The sequence below is a fragment of the Aethalodelphis obliquidens genome, unplaced genomic scaffold, assembly GCF_003676395.1.
Source record: "Aethalodelphis obliquidens isolate GAN/ISIS:26980383/991018 unplaced genomic scaffold, ASM367639v1 scaffold105, whole genome shotgun sequence".
NCBI classification, from domain to species: Eukaryota; Metazoa; Chordata; class Mammalia; order Artiodactyla; family Delphinidae; genus Aethalodelphis; species Aethalodelphis obliquidens.
The window spans coordinates 1912763-1937151 of NW_020838049.1; the positions used below are offsets into that span (position 1 = coordinate 1912763).

A 24389-nucleotide genomic window follows, 5' to 3' on the forward strand; every position below is an offset into this window, starting at 1 on the left:
TACCAAGACAACCTGCCCTGAAGTCCCTTCATATTTGACTGGGAGGTAGGCAATGAAAGGGGATCAGGAGTTAGTTCTGGTTCATCCTTCCCTCTCAGGTGTAGACATATGGAGTTCAAGCCTAACAAGGAAGGATCTCTTAAAAGACTTTACCTGTCCACATGTGGGTAGGCTCTGAGTCTTGATTTCTGTCCATCTCATCCCACAAGGCTGATAAAGAGAAACCTAAATTTCCTGGTATCAGCAAACATACTCAAGGCAAAAGTGGCTTTAGTTCTCTAGGTATTCTGCTAACCTCTCTTGGTTTAGGCTTTCTTCCAGAATTTGACTTACCAGATTCCACTATCTCCCCAGTTCTTCAAAGCTCTTAAGGTAGTGCTTTATATATCTTATCCAGCCTTTTCAGTTGTTTCCAAAAAGAGAACTGGTTTAAGTAATCTATCCCACCATTACCCAGATTCAAGGTATATTTCAAAGTAGAGTTAACAGGTCTTCCTGATGTATCAGATGTCAATGCACACAAAAAAAAGAGGAGTCAAAGATAATAACTAAGTTTTTAGTCTGAACAACTTGATGAAAAGTGGGATTATTTACTGAAATAAAGATGGCAAAGTGGGATAGGGTGGGTCATGTGTTAAAGAGTTTGGCCACAGACTTGTTAAGTTTGAGATGCTTTAGCTAGGTTTAAGTTCTTATGGGGAGAGACAAAACTTTCTTTTAGTGTCATTTGCACCCATAACTACTTTAGAGCAGTGCTACATACATAGTGGGTATTCAACTAGCAAGGCATTCTCCACATTTAGCAGCATCTCTGGTCTCTACCCTTAGATACCAGTAGCAACCCCCTCCCCATTTTATGACATCAAAAAAATGTTTCTTGATATTGCAAAATCACTCCAACTGAGAACCACTAACTAAATCCTTCTTGAATTAAAGTTAATTTCTATACACTGTGCTATCACCATCCTTTCCATCACCGTCCACTCAACTGGACATATCAAAGATATATAAGATATATATGAGTTGATCCAAGCCAAAACTGTAGCCAAGCCCAATTCAGTGTTTCCCAAAAGCTCCAGAGGACTGCAGTACTGAGAAAAACATAGGGTGAAGGAGTAAGTACAGGTTGGAGGCTACAAAACAGTTTCACCCTCACTCAAATAAGAACATCTCCAGGGACTTTCCTGGCTGTCCAGTGGTTAAGACTCCACGCTTCCACTACAGGGGGCATGGGTTCGATCCCTGGTCGGGGAACTAAGATCCCACATGCCACGCAGCACAGCCAAAAACAAAATTTTTTTTTAAACAAAAACAAAAGAACAAGGCCATCTCCAATTGTTACATGATCCTATGTAACATTATTTGTAAATTTTAAAGCATTTTTAAAAGAAAACTATTGCCAGTTCAACATCTTTTCATCAGATATAAGATGGTTAAAATTTTAAATCTCAAGCAGGAATTACTTAACAGCTCTTTTTTGTTGCTACTCCACACCCAAATCCCTGTTAACATAAACCCAGAAAAGAACTACTAATTCATTTGCAAGTCCTGGCATGTATGTACTTTATCTGTGCTCCCCTTTTATTTTTTTTATTTATTTATTTTTTGTGGTACGCGGGCCTCTCACTGTTGTGGCCTCTCCCGTTGCGGAGCACAGGCTCCGGACGCGCAGGCCCAGCGGCCATGGCCCACGGGCCCAGCCGCTCCGCGGCACGCGGGATCCTCCCGGACCGGGGCACAAACCCGTGTCCCCTGCATCGGCAGGCGGACTCCCAACCACTACGCCACCAGGGAAGCCCTCCCCTTTTATTTTTTTCACTCTAGCCAAATAGAAATCAAAACTCATATGGATAAATTAGGGCCTCTAAAATCAGATTCTGAACTATAACTCATTCAAATAAAGTTTAAACCCAAAATTATACAGCAAGAGCTTGTTTTAGGCAACATCCATGCATTTCATGATTCCTTTCCTTCATTAAGTTAAAACCTCTTTGTCTTACATAGTTACTCCCCAATGTACCATATTAAAAAAAAATACTTTTATGATCTCCTATAAAGTTCCTTAACTCAGCTTTAATATTGTTTTAAATATTATAATATAATCTCAAATACCTTAAAGATCACTTTGTTATTCAAAAGCCATTTTTATTTCTTTGAATTTCAGGCATCAAAAGATGTAATTAATTTGGACCCATGCTAATAAATTCCTACTTCCCATATAAGCTATGTATTTGTCAGACATACATCCTTCTATCTACATTCTATCAGTATCTGTGCACACCAATGTCCCTATTTGACTGTAAAATTATGACATCATTACAAAGTTGTTCTCAAAAAAAAAAAGAATATGTCTGTAATCTAAGCATAAAAAATGTTTATTTATGACTGTTTACTATTCATGTTTAACCTCTAGTACCATATCTAAAGCACATAAATTATACACACACACACACAACAGAAAAGGAGTAAGCATTCGTCAATTGGCACGACCAGAACTTCTCACGCACATGTCAAAACCTAGTCTTCCTCTTGTATCCCTGATGACAGTACCACCACGTTTACCTCCCAAATTAGAAATCCAGGAGCTATCCTCAACTCCTTCCTCTCTCTCATGTCTCTACATACAGTTGATCAAGTCCTACACAGGCTACTTCACTTCTCCTTTTCTGTTTTTTCAACAGTTCAAAAATCCAAAACACAGAAATGTATACATTGAAAAGTCTCAATGAAAGTATTTATGCTATTCCCATCTTCCTCCCAGCCACAATTATTCACCTTTACTAGTTTCTTGGGTATCCTTCCAGTATTTCTATAGTTACCAAAAGATTGCATTACTATATACACTGTTCTGCACTTGCTTTTCTTACTTAACACATCCTGAAGATCTTTTCCTATTAGTTCATAGACAGCTTCCTCATTTTCTGTATAGCTGCTTAGTATGCTATTGTGTGGATATGCCTGTTTATTACAGGTGGACATTATTGCTATTATAAACAACACTGCAATTAATAAGTTTGTAGATGCATCATTTCACTTCATATAACTGTAGGATAAATTCCCTTAAGTAGGGTTGCTGAGACAAAGGTAAATACAACTGTAATTCTGATAGATACCAAACTGCCCTCATGTCATTTTTTTTTTTTGCGGTACACGGGCCTCTCACTGTTGTGGCCTCTCCCGTTGCGGAGCACAGGCTCTAGACATGCAGGCTCAGCGGCCATGGCTCACGGGCCCAGCCGCTCCGCGGCATGTGGGATCTTCCCGGACCGGGGCACGAACCCGTGTTCCCTGCATTGGCAGGCGGACTCTCAACCACTGCGCCACCAGGGAAGCCCTGGTTTGTTTTTTTTTTTAAGTGGGTATGTACCACACATCAGTGTTTTTCAAACTGTGGTCATAACCCATTAGCAGACTATGAAATAACTTTAATGGGTTAAAACCAACACTTTAAAAAATATCAGCATATATCAAATATAGTAAAGTCATGTTTCATGAATTTCTTCCAGCCATACGCATGTGCACACATACACACAATACACAAACAACAATACATTTGTATGCTAACAATGTTAAATACACTTCTTACCATGGGTCACAATAAAAAATAATTTGGAAGCTACTTCCATAGTTGCTAAATGGGTTTGGAGAAGCTTTAAATTAACAAACAAAAGTATATAGTCAGGAAGCCTTCTTCAGTGAAAGACTTAACCATCTGAAGCATCATCTGGCTCCCTACTACCTCTCTAATCTCATCTATCACTTCCCCTTATTTATTCTGCTCTAGCCACACAGGTCTTAGTAACTATTCAAACAAGCCAAACATGTTCCCAGCTTAGGATCTTGGAGACGTTGTTTCCTCTGACTAGAAAGCACTTTACTTGGATAACTGCATGATTTACTCCCTCATTTCAGGACACCCAAAGAGAGAAGCTTTCTCTGACCATCTAAAATAGGAGTCACTTCCCACCATTCTATCCCCTTATCCAGTTTTACTCTTCATTGCACTCATTACCACCTGACATTTGTTTACTGTGCCCTCTCTCCCCCCACCCTGAATGACAGCTTCAAGAAAACAGACTTTGTCTTCTGTGTTGTTCATTACTGTAACACTAGAGATTAGAACAGTGCCTGGCACAGAGCACTGTTAAGCTGAATAGGTTTTGACAAGCAAGGAAAAGGAAAAGGAAGAGCACATAGAGTTATGCCTAAGCATGGTGTAGTACAGAGAGGAAATACTACCTTGGTAATGTTAAGGAGTAAAGAATAAGGCTGAAGAAGCAGACTGTAATATGAAAAGATCTGAAAGCCAGAAAGTAGAGTTTGGACTTTATCCTGCAGACAATTGGGAGTCGTTCTATGTTTTGAGCAAACGGTGATCCATTCAAACATTTATTCAGCACAAGTTCAATTCACTTTGCTTGGCACAATGCAGAGTGCAAAGGTCAACAGTACATGTTCTCTCTTCAGACTGCTTAGGTTTAGCAGCAATGGGTTCAAAAAAATTTTTAGGAAAATTATTCTGGCAGCCATATGAAGAATGGATTGGAGGAAGGTGACTCTAAAGTTAGAAAGGGCAAATAACAGGCAATGCAGAATCCCAAAAACAGAGATCCAGGAGAGAAATCTAAAGAATCATGCTGACTGATGGATATACAAAATAAAGGAGAAACATGTATCACAGACAACTTTAAGATTTAAGCATGGGGACTTCCCTGGTGGCGCAGTGGTTAAGAATCCGTCTGCCAACGCAGGGGACACAGGTTCGATCCCTGGTCCGGAAAGATCCCACATGTCGCAGAGCAACTAAGGCTGCGCGTCACAACTACTGAGCCTGCGCTCAGGAGCCCATGCTCCGCAACAAGAGAAGCCACTGCAATGAGAAGCCCGTGCACCACAACAAAGAGTAGCCCCTGCTTGCTGCAACTAGAGAAAGCCCATGCGCAGCAACGAAGACCCAATGCCGCCAAAAATAAATAAAATAAATTAATTAAGCAAAAAAAAGATTTAAGTATGATGATAAAACAAAGAAAAACAGAGTAGGTGGAAAGTGGGTAATAATAAATCAAAAAGTGAAGGAAATTCCTTGAGCCTCTCAATGGAAGTATTCAGTAAACCACTGGAGATACAAACCTGGAGAGTACACACTGATGAACATATAAACATATAAAACATCCATGGAGAAGAGACAAAGAGAGGTGAGCAGAGGGCTAAGTACTGAGAAGAATAACGACCGTGGTTAAGAGGATCATGAAACAACAACCAAAAGAAAAAAAATAAACGTAGTAGCCAGAAAATCAGGATGCACACTAACATGAAAAGCAAGGAAAGAAAGTTAAGAAGCCTAGGTGGAAGTCAACAGTAACACATATACACTAACTGAATAAAATCAGGATGAAGCCAATACCATTGGAAAAAAGGATGTCCTTTGAAGCAGCAGTCTGAATACGTCACATTCACATGTAATGTCATTATAAAACTGCAGTAAGTTAGGGAAGAAGTAGTAAAAGGGCTGAGGGCAGCAAGAGCTGAGGGCAGAAATTTTAACTAAGATCTTAAAATTTTTGAAATAAAAAAGAGAAATGAGGAAGATAGCTAGAAAGAACAGTAGCAATAGTTAATCAAAGTTTATTTTTTTCTCCCAAAATATGGAAGTCTGTATATACTTGAAGGTAAGGAGGAAAAACCCCTGGAGATAACCATCGAAGTGATCAGAGGAAAAGTTAAGTATAGCAGCAAGATTCCTCTTCCATTCAGTTTACAAAATAAGGTGAAAGAATAGAGATTTGTCATGGTGAAAACAAAACAAAAAAAATGCAAGCTTGTATTCTATTTTCTTTTTCAATTAAGTAGAAGTCAATGGCACCTTCTGAAAGAGAGGAAGATATATGAGACAAAAGCAAAATATTAGATTAATAAAATGATTGCCAAGTAGCAAGCATCCATTGGATCTGTCCAGCATAAATTTATAGTGGCCAAAAATTTTCATAATTACCCACCTTCCTCCACAAATACACTGTGACCTATGAGGAAGAACAGAGGAAATAGATGGGTAGGAAAATTTGACAACAGGAGCCCAGTAAAATATGAAAAAGTGACTGATGCAAGTTCAGGCTATATATAATGCACACAGGAATAAGCTAAGGGAGAGAAATTGAGGGTCCCTATGGAAAAAAAATAGATAAAGGAACATAGGTGGAGTAATCGCAAAGATCAGAGTTCACACGAGCCAGTTAGGATGTAAGAAATTTTTTAGATCATTCACTTACACACCATACTGTATGCTATGGTCTGAATATTTGTGTCTCCCCACCCCTCAATTTTATGTTGAACTCCTAATGCCCAAAGTGATGGTATTGGAAGTGAGGCCTTTGGAAGGTGATTAAGTCTTGAGGGCAGATCACGAATGAGATTAATGTTCTCATAAAAAGACCTGAGAGAAGTCCCTTTGCCCCTTCTACCATGTGAGGATACAAGAGAAAAGTCTGCAACCCGAAAGAGGGTCCTCACCAGAGCCCAATGATGCCAGCACCTTGATCTTAGACCTCCTAGACATGCTTTAATATTAAAAATGTTTTAATATTAAAATAAAATAGGACTCAAAATTGAGTAAATTCCACAGGTTCCTTAACTGCAATTCTAAAACCAAAAAACAGCTCTGAAACCCAAAATAATGCATTTGGCAGTGAAACCTTACCGAAACTGACATGAAGCTATTTATAGTCTTTATTTACCCCATTTAGTGTAAACATTCATACATTTTGCTGCAGAAATAGTAACTTGTTTGAAGAAGGCTACTGCACTGGACTGTTGAAAGGTTACATAACATTACCTTAGCTATATCCAAAAAATTCTTAATTCCAAAACCTATTAGACCACAGAGTTTTAGTTGACTATGATCCTACAATAATTGCTAACATTTACTGAGCTATTAACCATGTGTCAGACACTGTTCTGATCACTTTATATGCAGTAACTCATTTAATCCTTCCAAGCACCATGAGGTAGTTATTATAATTATTCAAATTTTACAAAGGAGGAAAGTGCGGCACAGAGAGATTAAGCAAGTCACAGAGCCAGAGAGTGACTAAGCTGGGATGAATACAACATTTACAATATTACACTTAAGGTGAAGAAAACATTAACAAAATATAGAACTGATTATAGTAGGGTGGTAGGAGTCAGTGATATTTTTCTCTATTCAATTAATGTATTACTTTTAGAATGGTAAAGATTCAAACACTTCATGTGTTCATTAAATACAGAACACTTCACACTTACAAATTCTCATTTATGTGCAATTCCTTAGTCAACTTGCATAAACTGCACAGTTTAAAATCCAAACTCCTCAGCTTATGCTAATATTTTTATTTTTTATTGAAATATAACACCTTAGTATCTTTTTAATCACAAGCAATACACAATAATACATATTCATTGTAGAAGTAAGAAAATTTGTATAAGTAAAAAGAAAATAATCACCTATAAATTTACACTCAAAAATAACCACTTAACAGTTTGGCACATTTCCTTCCAGATGTCAATGTATGTTATTTAATCAAAATAAAATCATGTTTTTAAATTTACTTTTTTCACTTAACATACACCAAGACATAATTTCAAGTTTTTATTCTTCTAACCATCATTTTAATGGCTAGGCAGTACCCCACTTTAGGGATGTACCCTAACAATCACTGTGAAATATTTAAGTTGTTTATAATTCCACAGCATTGAGTCACCGGCTCTGGGAGTCAAACTGTTTGGAATCAAGTCCATGCTCTACATTACTAACTCTGCTACCTTGGGCAAGCTACCTAATTTCTCTATGCCTCAGTTTTCTCTTCTGAAAAATGGGGGATAATATAACCTACTACATTATTAATGTGGGGAGGAGGGTCAAATGTGTCAATATACAGCTTTTATTATCAACAATGCTGCAATTGGTATGTAAACAGCTACCAATTTATTGGCATATCTTTACTACCCCAAAATAAATTCATTTAAATAGGAATTTCCACATCAGAAGGTATGCCTATTTTTCAGGCTTTGAATCTGCCAAATCACAGCTGGGTTTAAAACCTTCATCAAATAGCTCTCTCACTTAATACTCATTTCTCTTTATCCAAGAAAATGAAAACTATGATCCAGTTAAGCTAACCAGCTTGTTTCAATTAGCTTTTGCTCTTCCACTTTTGTACATGCAAACCTAGACGGATTTCATAAAATCTCAGTTTGTAGGGAACTTAACGAAACCTGGCCCAAATCCTCATTCAGCACATCATTTCCTCTACCCTTGAATCCCTAACTTTAACACTGTCAGTGGGAGGGGACAGCCTGCCACCCAAAACAACACATTATATTTTTACTGTTTTGAGGAAATTTTTCTTGGAAAAATGCTGAAATCTGCCTCCTTCTAACTTCTACCCCTTGATCCTACTTCTTTCTAGTCAAATCAAACCTGATTTTTCTGTGTGACAGACCTCCAAATATTTAAATACTACTATCATTTCTTAGATGAGCTCCATTTTTTGGGGCCAAACATCACAGTTTTTCAACTTTTCCTCCTTTCCATTTCCCCCATGATCAGAATTCTCTGGCTATGCTCTATAGTTCAGTGGTTTTTAAACCTGATTGTCTGTCACCTAAGGAATGTGAGAAAAACAGAGTGGCCCAGTTCCTATCTTACTTAAGCTTGGGCCTCATGGTTTTTTTTAATTAGCTCTCCAGGTGATTCTGATACAAAGTTTGAGAACTGATTGATGCAAGGTCCCACTTACAATATGATATATCATATGCTACCTGAAAATCTGACATAATACCCCAGGTATAGCACAACTAGTAAAAAGTAAAGTGGGGCTAACACTTTGCTCTTTCTATATGCTGTTCTACCAACTTCAAAATGACATTTACTTTTAAAAAAATTATAAGTGTTGATTCTTATTAAATGTACAGTTAAAATGATCAAGTCTTTTCCACACTATTTGTGCATTAGCATCTTGGGCCCTAACTGCCAACCTTTATAATCATTCCCATTAAAAGGTAAGAGAACTCGGGCTAAGAGTTTAGATTTCTATTTCTAGAAATCTAGATCAATGGCCCTGCATGTGGATTTACCTTCAGTGGAGAAATCACTTCATGCTTAAGCCTCTACACTTATATTATGGACATACTCAGCCCAAATAAAAGTGCACTAGCCCACCAACGACTGAAATGACAGTTGACTGCACCAAAGCATCTCCTCTGTGCAGAGCACTGTTGTCAACATTATGAGGTAACACATAAGCACTAATACTAATAAATTGACCTTCTAGAGAGCATGATGGAACAAACATCTTCAGAAAAAGTTAAGTATAATACTAATTATCGTTGTCCCAAGGTAGACACGTTAGTGCTGTAGAAACATATGATTACTAGTTGGAAAGCTCTGGAACCAAAGAAATGATTCATTAGAAAACTAAGTTGCCCTGAACGCTAAGGTTTTGTTTCAGTTTGTTTTTTAGCAATTGCAGAGAAGAGATGGAGCCCATCCACACTCAAGCTACTTGCAAAAGGGCACTGCACCCTCAAAATTAATTCATGAGTCAAAATTTCTTGCAATGACTTCTGAATCCCTAACGATTTGTTTGCTTTACTTGTTACTATTTCTAACTTGAGGTACTCAAGGGCCAAAGAAAAAAGTCCATTCTATGGACAATGAGGCCCATTATAAATATATCTTAGAGTTGAGGGTAGAGGGGACAAACCAAGATCCAATCTATTTATTTTCATTTGAATAGCAAACATCAAAAATATACCTGGCATTTTCTAACAATTACATGAAGAATGACCAGATGCTTCCTGTTGATGGAACAGAACTACAGACTGACAGAATCAGACTAAAGTTCACAAAACAACTAGAAGTGAATTTAGCTTCATTTCAAAACCATTAAACCAAAGTAAGTATGGCCTTTAATTTTCACACATCTACAATTTAATTGCCCCCCAACCTAGAAAACCCAGATTGATTCAAAGAGATAGACAATTCGAACTCTAAGTTACAGACAGTTAACTCTAAGTTTGTATACACACTACAATACAAAAGCACTGTTTCACCAAAGGTTTCACTGCAGGATTCCTTTTAAATCTGGCACTCCTATATTGCTTTGAAAGTGTCCTATCTTCAAAAATTACATTTACATACAAGTTTTCACAAGCAAATCTAACACGGAATTCATGGTTTACTTGTGTACATCATTAAAAATAAGTTGTGGAATTAAAAATTAAGTTTAATCACTTAAAATTTTTTCAAATGTTCTAAATCCCAAACTGAAAAAAAGTTGGAAAGAAAGAAAAAAAAAAAAAGAAAAAAGCACAGGAATCAACCTTCTTATCCATATTTTTTAAGTGTGTCTTGTATAATAACATCCTGATTTGACTTGTGAGACGATAGAAACGACACATTTTTTAGTTTTTTAAAAAAGGCATGAGCATACAGTGTTTTCCAGTGGTTACATGGTGTGACACCACATCAGACTGAATGCAGAAGTAGGTTTAAGAATCTAGCTATCTTCTGTTAAACCTGACATTAAAGACTTGCAGAAATGTAAAACAATGTCACTCTTGCCTAAAAGGTCACTGATGTGAACATGCAATGGATTTTTCTTTTGTTATTTTTGGAAAAATAAATACTTCAAAAGAGAGAAAAGAAAAAAGATAAAGCCGTCTTTAGTTTCCTTAAATTCAAAATCTGAGCCTGAAAGTGGAAGTGTCAAGGTCGATGGTTACAAGTCAATGAGAAGAAATTTAAAGTAAGCTGGCTGGGTCTATGTGTGAGATAAATATCTGCAAAAAGAACTTTTGACCACGAACTTCTGCATAATAAACTATGGTGCTTCTTTAATTCTGGGATGGCAAACTACTGTACAAGGATCATTTACTCACTACATCAAACCATTTTCCAAATAAAAACTACTTCAGAAAGTAACTTGCCTGAATCGAGACAGCAAATCAGTGTCCAGAGACAGCACTTAAAATATTTCCATATTACCAAGCCCCCTTCAGAAGTACTGTGGTCTCTGCCCCTCCTTTGAACAGATGTGTGTTCGCCAGAGTCCAATCAGCTTTAAAGCAACAGTCTGTGTACTGAAAACAGGCTTCAAGTGGGAAAACACACACAAAGCAGGCCTATATCGTTCCTTTGGTTTCAGTTTTCACGATGCACTCTTGAGGCTAGGCACGCTGGTTCAACACGGTAGGAGAGTTTCAACGAAACACACTAAATACACACTGATTAACTGTGCCCAGGCAGAAATGACCTGGCAAAATTCCCAACTTCTTCCCCGAGGCCCTGCACCCGCAGATCCCGGCGGCTAAGTCCCAAGAACAGAAGTGCCCCAGCATCCTGAGCGGCTGGCTTCGTCCCCTCAGAGACTCGAGTCCCCAAGGCTGAGGCAGTCGACGGCGCGGCCCAGCGCAGGGCCGGCCGGGCGCTCCCGTTAACCCTGTCCGGGCCGGCCGCTCCCGCCGCGGCCCGTGCGCCACCCGGCCCCGCGGGCCCAGCAGCACAGCTCACCCGAAGCCGGCCGCCCCCGCCGTCCCTTCCCCGCTCCGGCGAGCCAGGCGGTGCGATCAGGCCGCCCAGACAAAGAGAGCGGCGGCTCCCGGGGCGGCGGGCGCCAAGGCCGTACCGCGCCTGCCTGCCTGTCTCCCTCCCTCCCTCGCCCGCCTCCCGCAGAGCCCCCAAAGCCCCGGCCCGACCCCATTCCGCCCCGGGGCGGCCGCTCGGGACCGGCCGGGCTATGAGCCGCGGGGAGGCCGCAGCTCGCCAGGGCCGAGGAGGGGGCGGCGGCCGCCACCATGTCTGCCCGCCCCTCCCAGAAGCGGGGTGCGAGCGGACAAAGCGCGCCGGCGGCGCGGGCGGAGCGGGGGCCCAGGCCGACCCCGCCGACCCCCGCGGGATAAGCGGGGCCAAGAGCCCCGGAAACCCGGCGCCTTAATGCAATAAACAGGAAATCGCGGGGATGATCTGGGTTCCGGGGGAAGTGGAATTATTTTTTACCAGCGAAGAGATCAACTTCCACATCCGGTGGTAACAGGGCCCTACACAGACCCGCACTGACCTGGAAAAGCTTCGGGAGCGGCGGCCGGGGAGCAGCAGGAGGTGGTTCGGGGACCCGAGGCGCCTCGTACCCGGCCGGGCTGACGCGGCCCAGCTAAACACAAAGCGCTTCAGCTGCACAAGGCGCTATTTTCCGAAAATGCCGCGTCTGGTCGGCGCCCAAAATCCCCACCGAAAAGTCCCCCGTGCTGCGCGCGGAGGGACACATGGTGTGCGAGTGAGTCAAAGCTCCCAGCATCCCTCCCGTACCCGGCCCTCGTCAGCCCCTCTTCTGAGCCTTTCCGCCCCTGCCCTGGTCAGCAGATCCCTCTCCCACCCACTCCCCGATCCCATTCCGGCGGGAGGAAGGGGGCGAGACGGCCTGGTTTTTCTTTTTAACAAAGGGGAGGAAAATATGCCATCTCTAGAACTTGAGCCACACAAAGAAAGCGGCGGAATGATCCGTTGTCGGCGACCGCAAGTCCCGGCTCGCCCGGCGCCTGCGCGGCACGGGGGTAGGAGCTGCAGCCGGCCATGTGCGCGGCGGGGCTGCAGGCCGGCCACCTAGCCTTCCCGCCACTTTCTGCGGGGCTAGTAGTGGGAGGCTGAAGTGCGTGTGCTAACGTTATGTCTTCGGCATGAAAGCTGAGAGATGGGGAATCCTGACTCCTTTCAGGTTAAGCTGAGACATCTAGCAGAGTCCTGGGAGACGGAAGGGCAGTGAAAAAGCTAGGATTTAACTTGAAGCCGCCCTAGATTCCACTAGGCTGACTGGGACAGGAGTCGCTGTTGAGGTACAAGGGGAGGAACTACGGATGTTATTTCTCCACTTCACCTAAACTGAGCAAGTCAAGTTCGTGACGAAAACGTACATATTCCTGTAGCCACCCCCGCCTTTTTTTTTTTTTTCTTAAACATTCTTTTGATGCCTTATACTTCGTAGACCTTTCGTAACTGCTCGCCGAATCCCCTTGGATTACTGTCACCTCAGAGGTAGAAGTCTTGTTTTTCCGTGGCTGGAATGTCAAGATTTTTGTTGTGTTGTATTTTATTAAGAAAGCAGCAAAAGTTTATTTGTGGATGGTGATTTACAAAGTAAGAGTCTTAGGAGTTTAAATTACTTGTGATGATTTTGCTAAAATACCCACCACACTGGTAATGTTTTTAACAGATGAGCCTGGGAATGACTTTTCCAACCTTCTAACCGTACAATTTTTGGCTTCCTATATTTAGGAATTGGGAATATGTGAGAGAGCGCCAAGATTTTAATCTAGAAGAGTTTACAAACAAATGAAATAACATGTTGTCTACAGATTTTGGGTGGCCTCAGATAAACAGTCTTTCTCTACTTACCCTTTTGTGTTATTGATGTAGAGATTTGTAAAGTCTTTGTGTAACTTATTAAAGCGTTGTGCCTAAAATAGAAACAAAGTGAATGGCATAGGAGCCTGTATTCTATTTTTCTTTCAATTTAATATTTTCAGTGCTTCTTTCCATAGTCACATGCTTCTCTTTAACATTGAGTTTATCTGAGTAAACATTCAGCTAATGGTTGTTGTAGAATCCTTGCCCTCATTAATCTTATGCTGTAGAATGCAGACAAGTAGGCATCATCAGTAGTATAATGAGGGTAAACTGCTGAATGCTGTGAAATTTTTTATAGGAGGAATCCCTTACTTACCTGTCAGGGAGGCATGGAATGGGACTGGAGAAGCAATCAGCTTTAATAAGGGAGTCGGGGAAGAACCTTCCAGACAGGTGAAGCAACAAATGCAAAGGTTAAAAGGAAAACTCTGGAGAAATTGTTGGGCAAAGAAGATAATGCTTTTTCAGGAATGCCTAAAGATGTGTCTGAAGAGGTCTAGTCATAAAGGCCTTGAATGCCATTTGCAGAAATTAGCTTTTGAGAGCTAAGAGGATGACATTGAAAGATTTTAAGTAGAAGCATAATCAGATTGGATTTGTATTTTAGACAGATCACTGTCATGCAAAAGTCAGAGGCAAAGAAAACAGTTTGGAGAAAACAGCAATCTATGAGAGAGTAATGACTTGGACTGAGATAGTGGCAAACAGGAGTGAAGAATATGACCAAAGATGTTGAGAGCTTGGTGATTTGGTTGACTGGATACGGAATGACTGAAAAGATGTCAAAGATGAATCCCAAGTGTGTTGAGGGAGCATTTAGGAGGATGTCTTCACTGAGATTGTATGTCTAGTAGGCACTTAGGTATTCTTTCATGTAAGTTGTCTCGAGAGCAACTGGCACTGGCACTGGCACTGTTCTACACATTAGAACAGATTAAGCAGGAACAAGACCAACAAGGTTCCAGCTCCTGTTTCCGTGGAGGGAACAGAGTATAAACAAGTTTTATAAAAGAAGAGGAAAGGTAATATCACATAATATCCTTTATGAAGAGAATAAAAGGGTATTTGGATGAAGCATTTCTCTGGGAAGAGAGAGCAGCCATAATTTTGAAGATTGTTCAGAAATGGCCTCTCTGGGAGTTTCCTGGTGGCCTAGTGGTTAGGATTCTGGGCTTTCACTGCTGTGACCCAGGTTCAGTCCCTGGTTGGGGAACTGAGATCTGGCAAGCCGTGTGGCACAGCCAGAAAAAAAAGTGGCCTCTCTGAGAAGGTATTCTTTGAGCTAAGACCTGAATGGGAATAAGTTGAGGGCAGTGTTCAAGACCAAAGGGAATAGTAAGGCAAAATCTTTGGTGAGAAAGCAAGAAAGGCAATGTGGCTAAAGTCTAGAGAGCAAAGAAGGGAATGGCAGAAGATGAAGTCTGCAGCCTTGGTAAGTTTCAGAGCTCTAGAAGCCACTGAAGGGTTTTAAGGTATGGAGTAACATGGATAGTAACAGTAGAGATAAAGTGGATGCATTGAAGATATATTTTGTGATTAGACCCGACCTATATTGCTAATGAATCAAACAGGGAAAGGGAAAAATCAAGAGTGATTCCTAGGTTTGGGGCATGATTGTCTAGGCCAACACTCCAATATAAATATAACACAAGCCACATATGTAATTTTACAGTAGCCACATTAAAAAAGTGAAAGAAAACAAAAAGAAATTTAAAAAATCTTATTTGACCCGATATATCCAAAATAGTATCATTTCATATGTGATCAGTATTTAAAAGTATTAAATATTTTGCATTCTTTTTCTCATTACCAAGTAAGTGTTCAAAATCTGGTGGTTTTTTACATTTATAGCATATCACAATAATTGATTTCATAAAATTTACAGCTGAAAAAGTAGATTCACATACTCGAATCATTCCAAACATATTTCAAAAGTTTTGCAGTAATTGAATTATGTATAAGATTTTTTATTTTAAATTAAAGTTAAGATTAAAATTTTACTTACTAAATTAGCCACATTTCAACTGCTCCATGGCCACTTGTGGCTAGTTGCTACTATATTGGACAGTGCAGGTCTACTAGAATAAAGAATAGTGGAAAATCAGACCAAAAAAGTTGTGTGGAACCTGGAAGGCCTTTGATGCCATGTTAAAGGATTGGGATCTTACCCTTTAAGACGGAGGGAACAGTGGGTCGTTTTTAAGCTAAGGAGTGACACAGCGTTGTGCTTAAGGCTAGAAAAAGTCCAGTAGGCGACCAACTGATGACTCAGGTCCAAGACTAACCCTTCAGTAGAGTCTCCACATTCTAGGACCTACCTCAGCCCTTCAAATTCAGAAGTCTGATTTTTGTCAGTGCGCTAGAGCAGTGCTACCGAAAGTATGGGCCACGGGCCACCGCCGATCTGTAAACCCTTTGTTATTGGTCCAAGGCATTTACAGAAATCGAGAGTAAGAATTTAGAAACTTTTATAGCAATTAGTGTTACACTAATTTTATGTTTATGGTTTTAATAAAAATTGGGGGCTTGTATTGTTGTATCTTGTGTATGCCTTTGTTTTATTTCCCTTCTCTAGTTAATTTATTTTTATATTTTATAGAAGTGTCTATGATCTTTCACCACATATTATTTTTGCTTTTGTTTTTGTTTTTGCGGTACACGGGCCTCCCACTGTTATGGCCTCTCCCGTTGCGGAGCGCAGGCTCAGCGGCCATGGCTCACGGGCCCAGCCGCTCCGCGGCATGTGGGATCTTCCCAGACCGGCGCACGAACCCATGTCCCCTGCATCGGCAGGTGGACTCTCAACCACTGCGCCACCAGGGAAGCCCACCACAGATTATTTTTGAAGCACTGCTCTAGAGACACTCTGATGAAGGGAGTCAGAAGGACCAAGTTCCCAGAAGACTAATCTAAACCCAGTGCCTTTTTTTTTTTTTAACTTTATAGTGAGAACTATAATGGCTAAGAGGGGAATGGACATCTACTCAGTTTCTCCCACTATACCGAAATGGCAGGCTACATGGAAATAACCAAATTTATAATGGTTACCACTTATTAAATGTTCCTATTTGCCAGCCACTATGCAAAACCTGTTACATATTATTGTCTCATTTAACCCTCATAACAACTCTTAAAATAGGTATTATTAGCCCCATTTTTCCAAAGAGGATACTGAGGCTAAAACAGTTTAAATAACTTGCGTAAAGTCACCAAGCTGGTAAATGTTAGAGACAGGATTCCAATACAGGTCTCTTTTCAAAGCTGTTGTCCCTAATCACTTTTTTTGACATTATATTCCAAGTATCTAGCAGATTCCATGGCACAATAACTCTACATTGGTTTAGAGAGAAGGCGCAAAGTTGACTGCATTACCTCCCAGAGGGTCATTAGTGAATTTGGGGTTCTGCAGAGTAAGAGGAGTTAGTGGTATTCTAATAGCATCCAACAAATGCATTCATTTCTACAATAGAAATATGTCTGTTTTGCTGCCATTCAGAATTTATAGACTCCCACAAATCAGTAAAAAATAGAGACAACCCAACAGAAAAATTGGTAAGATTTAAAGTCACTTCACAAAAGAGGATATCTAAATGGCCAATAAACATGTAAAGGTGCTCGACTTCTGTAATCATTAGGGAAATGCAGATTGACATCACAGTGAGATCCTGTGGCACACCCACAATAATGGCTAAAATGGAAAACAAAATGTCAAGTATTGGAACAAATGAAACTGTACACTGTTGGTGGGAATGTATATTGGTATAGCCATTTTGGAAAATTCACAGTTCAAGAAAACACATGAAACCAAACTAGATTTAGGGATACAGGTTTAGGTAGTAAAATCTATGAAGAAAAGAAAGGAAATGATTAGCTTTGGGTGGGGGAGTAATGCTTGGGAGGGTATGTAGGGGTGCTTCTGCAGTGCTAGCAGCGTTCTGTTTCTTGACGTGAGTGGGGGTTGCATAGATGTTCACTTTGTGATTCATTGAGCTGTCAGTTTTGAGGTGGATGACTTTTCAGTATATGTATTATATATTTCATGGTTTTAAAATTTTTGCTGAAGTTAACAAGTTAGAAAAAATATCCCATGCTGGATACAGACTACCAACTATTACCTTACTGAGCCAAGCGTTACGGATGTGAAAGATAAGGCAGGCTCGAATTCTGAGGTTGGCAGTGGTGAAGGAGAGGAGAGATAGATGCAAAAAAATGCTGCAAAACTTGAGGCAGTATGAGATGGTGAAAGAGCACAGCAATTGGAGTGAGGAGTCCCAAGTTCAGGACTTAACTGGTTTTTCATCTAGACTAACCACTCTCTAGCTAATGACCTGGGCGTATCTCCTAACTTGCCTTAATATCATTTTTCCCACCTGGGGCTCAGGGGAGTTTGATAAAACGTACATTTTTGTTTTGTTTATAACACTTCGTAAGCTATTAAAATGTCATATAAAATTTTTACTGATGTTCAATTGGATGTGATGGGAAAGGGGGAAGGAGTTAGGATGATTGATATTTTGAGTCTGAGTGATGGAGGTTATGGTGATAGCGTGAACTAAATGATTTGGAGAAAGATTTTATTTAAACTCTATTTTATACATGTTGAGTTTAAGATCATGCCAGAACATCAAGGTGGAATTTTCAAACATTTAGAACCTAAGTTTTGGTACTCTGAAAAAAGTGTCAGAATTGGTGATAGAAATTAGAAATTACCCACATAAGGGTAATAATTAAAGCCATGGGCGTGAATACGATCATTGGAAGAGAATATAGAAAAACAGTACTGAGGACAAAGAAGGAGAGAGGTAAAGGAAAAAGAGGAAATCCGCACTTACTGAGCACCTGTTGAACTGTGTGCCAGCTGTTCTCTATTTGTTATCTCGTTTATTCCCCTCAAATTCCAGGGTAGCCAGTTGAGCTTCATTTGGTAGACTGACTTTGTAGACTCACAGTAAGGTAAAGAACCAGCATTTAAAACCAGCTTGACTCCAGCTTGTATGGTGCAATACACCATGCCTGTAGAGCCAAGTATCTAAGTCCATGGGGAGAATTTGAGTCAAGGAAAGATATGCCCTGAGAAAAGACCATTGGATTTTTGTGATTTGCGACCAAGGGTTTCTGGAGCATAAAGCAGTGCCTGTACTGTCATATTTGTTGTGCTTCTGTGAGCATGGTTAATCCAGACAAACATTCGTGTTCTAGACCTCTGGCAATGAGAAAAAAGTCAAGGTGGTAACTGTGAAAACCAGTATAATGAAAACAAAGTCAGTTATTAAAGCCTAGCTAGATACTTTTTTGCCAAGTGCATTAAATCATGCCAAAGCATGAAAGAAACGGGAATAACTCATACGTGATTCATTGTTGTTTGCTGGTTTGTTCGCATACTGCCAAGAACCATCTCGCATATCATCAGTGGTATGGGTCCTTCACATTGGAAAACGCTGAAATGTTATATAATAGTGTTCACTGTTCACAGGGCATTTTCAGTCACCTGAAATTTTAAGGGAAAAGATCAAGATGGCTTTGCCAGCCAAGGACATTATAACTTAGAATGAAAGATAATTTTGCTGGTGATAAACACTTGCCTTTTGGAAAGCAGCAATATCTCCTCAAAATTTAGAGTAATCCACTGTACCCACGAGGACGACTTTTCCCTACTAGGTTTACTAAAACTATTTACTCTTAGAATAGCATCTTAACATTAAAAAAAAAGTAAAAGAAGAATGTTCCGCCACAATACAATTACCGGTTTCTTACTGTGTGTTTTTAGATTTACAGATGAATAATGTGTGCGTTTTTGGAAAACAGACTGTTGAGGAATTTTAACTTGATTGCAGGAGCATGATGTCTTCTGTCTTTATCTACTCCCTCTTTCCAAGTTCTAGAGAAGACCTCCAGTAAGCAAGTGAAACTCTTTGGCATAGTCACTGATCTCAGAATTGCTTAGGAGCACCGAGAACTTTGATTTCCAGGAATTGGTTAGGCACAGCCACTTCACTCAACCTTATATTTTACACCCCAGAGTAAAGGTTGCATTTGGGCAACCTGATTTTCTTTCTTTCTGTTTTAAGGCGGTGGGCAGTTAATAATTGTTGGTTGGTTACAGCCTCCAGCCAGATTTGTTAAAATAGATAATCCACCCACAGGTGCAAAAAACTTTTTAAACATCATCACTGTCTTCCATCTATACATTTCCCACCCCCAAGGTAACCTCTACTCTTACTTTCTTGTGTATTTTTCAAGAGTTTTTCTTCATGCTTATACGTGTAATTATTTTCATGCCTTTACATGTTATTTTTCCCCATTTTTATATAAAAGGGAGGATACCGTATACAATATTCTGCACTTTGCACTTAAGACATCTTGGGCTTTTCCGTATAAATGCATCCTTTTTTCTTACCCCTGCAGATTATTTAACCAGTCATTGTCCAATTGAAGAACATGAGTTTCTTTTTTCTTTTTTCTTTTTTTTTTTGGCTGTGTTAGGTCTTCATTGCTGCATACAGGCTTTCTCTAGTTGCATTACGTGGGCTTCTCATTGCAGTGACTTCTCTTACTGTGGAGCACGGGCTCTAGGAGCACAGGCTTCAGTAGTTGTGGCCCGCAGGCTCAGTAGTTGTGGCGCATGGGCTTAGTTGCTCCATGGCATGTGGCATCTTCCCGGACCAGGGATCAAAGCCATGTCCCTGCATTGGCAGGTGGATTCTTAACCACTGCGCAACCAGGGAAGTACAGAACGTGAGTTTCTAATCTTTTATATTCTAATTAGTGCTTGGATGGGTATCGTTGTACACAAATCTTTTCTTGTATATTTAAGCATGTCTCATCTCAGTTCCCAGACTGGAATTACTCTGCAAAAGGGCGTATGTGTATTTTTAATTTTAATAGGTACTGCCATATTGCCCTCCATGTACCAAATGTTTCTCCACAGCATTGCTGATAGACTAGAGTATTACCAAATTTTTGGATATTTCCCTGTGAACTTTTGAAGGGTAGATTATTTCAAGTCCTACCTAATATTTTCAGGACCAGTAACAGAATCATTTGGTTAAACTGGGGGAAATGAGATTTGGTTTACACAGTTTGTTCAGGACACAAATTATTTGCTGCAGATCCTGCAGCTACACACCCACGACTAGTAAAAACATGGCTGCTTATGCAGTGGAAGCAGCCAGCAAAAACCTGGAAAAGTGCCAAGAATGACTACAAACAGCTCCACCTACCCTTTTTGTGTGTGTGTGGCAAATTTGCAAGCTTAGCAGTATCTAAAAAGATCCTTCAGCCTTTGTTTGAATTACAGAGAATCAACCTGGTAAGAGGGAGGGAGTTACTCATTTCATGGAAAATTCCCCTGATATTATAGGAGCTGAAAATGATTTTTATTTAATTTTGCTTCAGTGCTGAAGTGACACAGGGAGGGAGAAAATAGAGCTGTTAGGCTGTGGGGTCCACCTGCACTGGGGTTTATGTTAGAGTGTGAAGAAAGATTTCCAGGAATGATAATCTCAGTTACTTGGAGCCAAGGTAATTTACAGAGGAAAAAACAGAGTTCAATGTGGTATGCTAGCTTACTGGCTTTTCAGACTTTTTTTGTTTTTGTAACATTTTTCTAAATTGAAGTATAGTTGATTTACAATGTGTCAGGTATACAGCAAAGTGATTCAGTTATATATATATATATATATATATATTCTTTTTCAGATTCTTTTCCATTATAGGTTATTATAAGATATTGAATATAGTTCCCTGTTCTATACATTAGGTCCTTGTTGGCACTTCTAAATCATTTTACAAATTTGTAGGCTTGTTATGGACTGAATGTTTGTGTCTCCCCCTCTCCCCCCAAAATATTCATAACTCCTAACCCTTAATGTGATAGTATTTGGAGATGGTGCCTTTGTAAGGTAATTGAGGTTAAATTAGATCATGATAGTGGGGCCCTTATAATGGGATTGTGGCCTTATAAGAAGAGGATGAGAGAGATCTTTTCCAGCTGGAGCTCAGAAGCACAGAGGAAAGGCCATGTGAGGACCCAGTGAGGAGGCCATCTGCAAGCCTGGAATAGAGCTTCCTACCAGGAACTGAAATGGCCAGCACCTTAGTTTTGGACTTCCCAGCCTCTAGAACTGTGAGGAATAAATTTCTGTTGTTTAAACCACCTACTCTATGGTAGTTTGTTATGGCAGCCGAAGTTGACTAAGTGTATTTTTAGTTTTCCACAGATTCATAAAGATCCATCCAAAAAAAATTGTGATGATTATTAATAGTGTCACGTCTTTCGTCAAATTAACTACAACCAACATATTGTCTGTGTAGTTCCTGCAAAATTTGGAAACTGTTACCTCTTTAGGCATGGCAGGTGACTATTGGGGAATCCTTCCATTTATTTAATATACCCAAATGTTAACTTGCATCTCAGGAGTGGCTTAGAATTTGGAATCCTTCTGTCTCTTGAGTTTGAATAAGAGGCATATAAATGCAGGCCTAAACTCATTCACTTGATGGGCTGTAAGTAGTGGTACACACTGGTGATTGATTGGATATTCGATGATACCAAGAAAACATATTACTTTTATTGAACTTTGTTATGATAATAGTATTATGATTAAGTTTTTTAATCCAGAGTCTTTTAGACATGATATCTGGGGTTTGTTTCAAAAGAATGTGGTGTTGCAACAGGGTGTAAACTGTTGGCAGTATCAAGGAAGTAATAGTGGTCTAGGGTATGATCATTGGAGAAGCTAAATGATGGATACTTGGGGGTTCTTTGTGTTGTTCTGTACTTCTGTATATGTTGACATTTTCTGTACTAAAAAATTGTTAAAGTAATTTATCATTGTGTATAACTAGTGACTCATAATTTTACCTGCTGAAATTAACATATAAAGAATCTTCAACTTAAATGTCTTCTTAAGCATGGAAATTTAAATGCTGGCCATGAACATGAATTGGACTTCACTTACCATGCATTTATTTAGCAGCTACTAAATGCTTTCCTGTAGATTTTTCTCATTTAATCTCTGCAAAGGTAGGTGTCATCCCCATTTTACAAATGAGGGAAATGTAAACTCTAGATAACTAGTACACAGGTAGAAAATAGCATAATTGGAATCTTCCCCCCATTTGGTCTGTCTCCCAAAATTCATGTTTTATTTCTACCATACCATGCTGCTTCTCAGACCTACCTGACCACCTTTTCCTCCATGCTGTTTTCCTTTTAGTAGTGAAAGCTTGGCACAGCAGGTGGACAAACATATATGAAAATGTGGAAGATTTCTGGGGTCTTTGTCCTCTCCTTTCCTCTTAGGGGGTCTTTGTCCTCTGGGGTCTTTGTCCTCTCCTTTCTGCTGGAGTCCTCTGGGGTCTTTGTCCTCTCCTTTCCGCTAGGGTCCCAAAGCAGGAGTTAAAGGTGTGTTGCACCTAAAGGAAACCATGAAGCAATGAATTGATAAAATTCTAGACCTAACTCACCAACCTTTGGTTCTGCAAGAATTCATTTGACCATTATTACATATATTTGTGTCAGTTACTGTTCAAGATACTGAACTGATACTCTCATCTCACTTTCAGAACATAAATTAAGAGGTCAACCTTGAGGACTTTATGCTAACCTTGAGGGCATTATGCTAAGTGAAGTAAGTCAGAGAAAGACAAATTCTGTATGATCTCACTTATATTTGAAATCTAAAAAAACCAAACTCTTAGAAACAGTAGATTTGTGGTTGCCAGGCATAGAGTAAGGGGAGGGGATGTGATGAAAGGAGGAGGAATGGGTGAAGGTGGTCTAAGGGTACAGCCTTCAGTTATAAGCTAGATAAGTTCTGGCGATCTAATGTACAGAATAGTGACTATAGTTAATACTGTATTGCATAGTTGAAACTTACTAAGAGAATAGATCTTAAAAGTTCTCACCACAAAAAAAAAATACAAGAAAAAATGGTGAGTGTGAGGTGATAGGTGTGTTAACTAAATTTATTGCAGTAGACATTTTGCAATATAAACCTATATCAAATCATCATGTTATGAGTCTTAAACTTAATGTTATGCATCAATTATATCTCAGTAAAGCTGGTGGGGGATGGTGGTGCTCAGTCCTAACACACTTACCTCTCTCCTCCTCCCGCCTATATCCCTACTCCACCCTCAGAAGCAACGGCAACACAGCTCAGGAAATGGACTAAGTGCAAGGTAGAAACGCTGAGCAGCCTGTCCAGTCACTCACTGCTTTCTCCTTTCTCTTCCCAAGAACATGCCAAGTTTGCAATATAAGGGAACTTGGGACAACCCACTACTTCCATGCCAGTTGTAACAATGGAGCTTTAAGAATACTTAATATATAGTGTGGCACAGCTTAACAAAAGTCCCATCCTGAAGTGTGTGGAGAGAAAATACCAGATTTTATAAGCACTTGTGGTTAAAGCAAGACTTGAATCCAAGAAAGGCTTTATGTGCAATCTAGATATTTACACTCCCTTTATTCTCCATCACCCACCCATCCCCAAATAAAAATCACCATACTTAGGCAAATCTAGACTTACCTGTGCTTAAAATAACCCCATGCTGATTAGCCTACAGAGTGGGTCATGTGGGATAGACTTTCAGCTCCATGGTGTACTTTCCCTGCCCCTGAATTTCCACATCTCTAGGCCAGAGAAACCTAACATGACGGAGTTAATAAGAGCACAAACTCCAGTTTTATCCACAGAGCTGTCCTTTGACCAAGCAAGAATGCTGAATTACTGGAGAAGCTATAGCATGTTTGATTCTTTAAAAAAAAAAAAAGATTTGATGCTTGAGCCCAAAGAGTTGGAAAACTAAGAAATGAGAGATTGAGAGTTTCAAGTTAGAGTAAGAGAATACCTACAGGTTATTTAAGGGCATAAATTCAAAACTGCCCCTGCCCAGCCTCCTGAGAAGGCTTTCAGTAGGATGGAAAGCTGACAGCCGCCTTTCC

The 24389-nt window shown here is 40.0% G+C and overlaps 2 protein-coding genes across 6 annotated transcripts in view; one reads left to right on the forward strand and one right to left on the reverse strand.

Moving 5' to 3' along the window:
* Positions 1–12527, reverse strand: part of GABPB1 (GA binding protein transcription factor subunit beta 1) — a 79950-nt gene extending 67423 nt beyond the window's left edge. For 2 of the 5 annotated variants that reach the window (XM_027096660.1, XM_027096658.1), the window contains exon 1: positions 12096–12527. The gene's annotated coding sequence lies outside the window, so the exon portion shown is untranslated. The remainder of the gene's footprint in view (positions 1–12095) is intronic. The other 3 variants (XM_027096659.1, XM_027096662.1, XM_027096661.1) reach the window with 2 other exon arrangements.
* Positions 12528–12896: 369 nt separating this feature from the next.
* Positions 12897–24389, forward strand: part of USP8 (ubiquitin specific peptidase 8) — a 101076-nt gene continuing 89583 nt past the window's right edge. The window contains exon 1 of the mRNA XM_027096657.1: positions 12897–13066. The gene's annotated coding sequence lies outside the window, so the exon portion shown is untranslated. The remainder of the gene's footprint in view (positions 13067–24389) is intronic.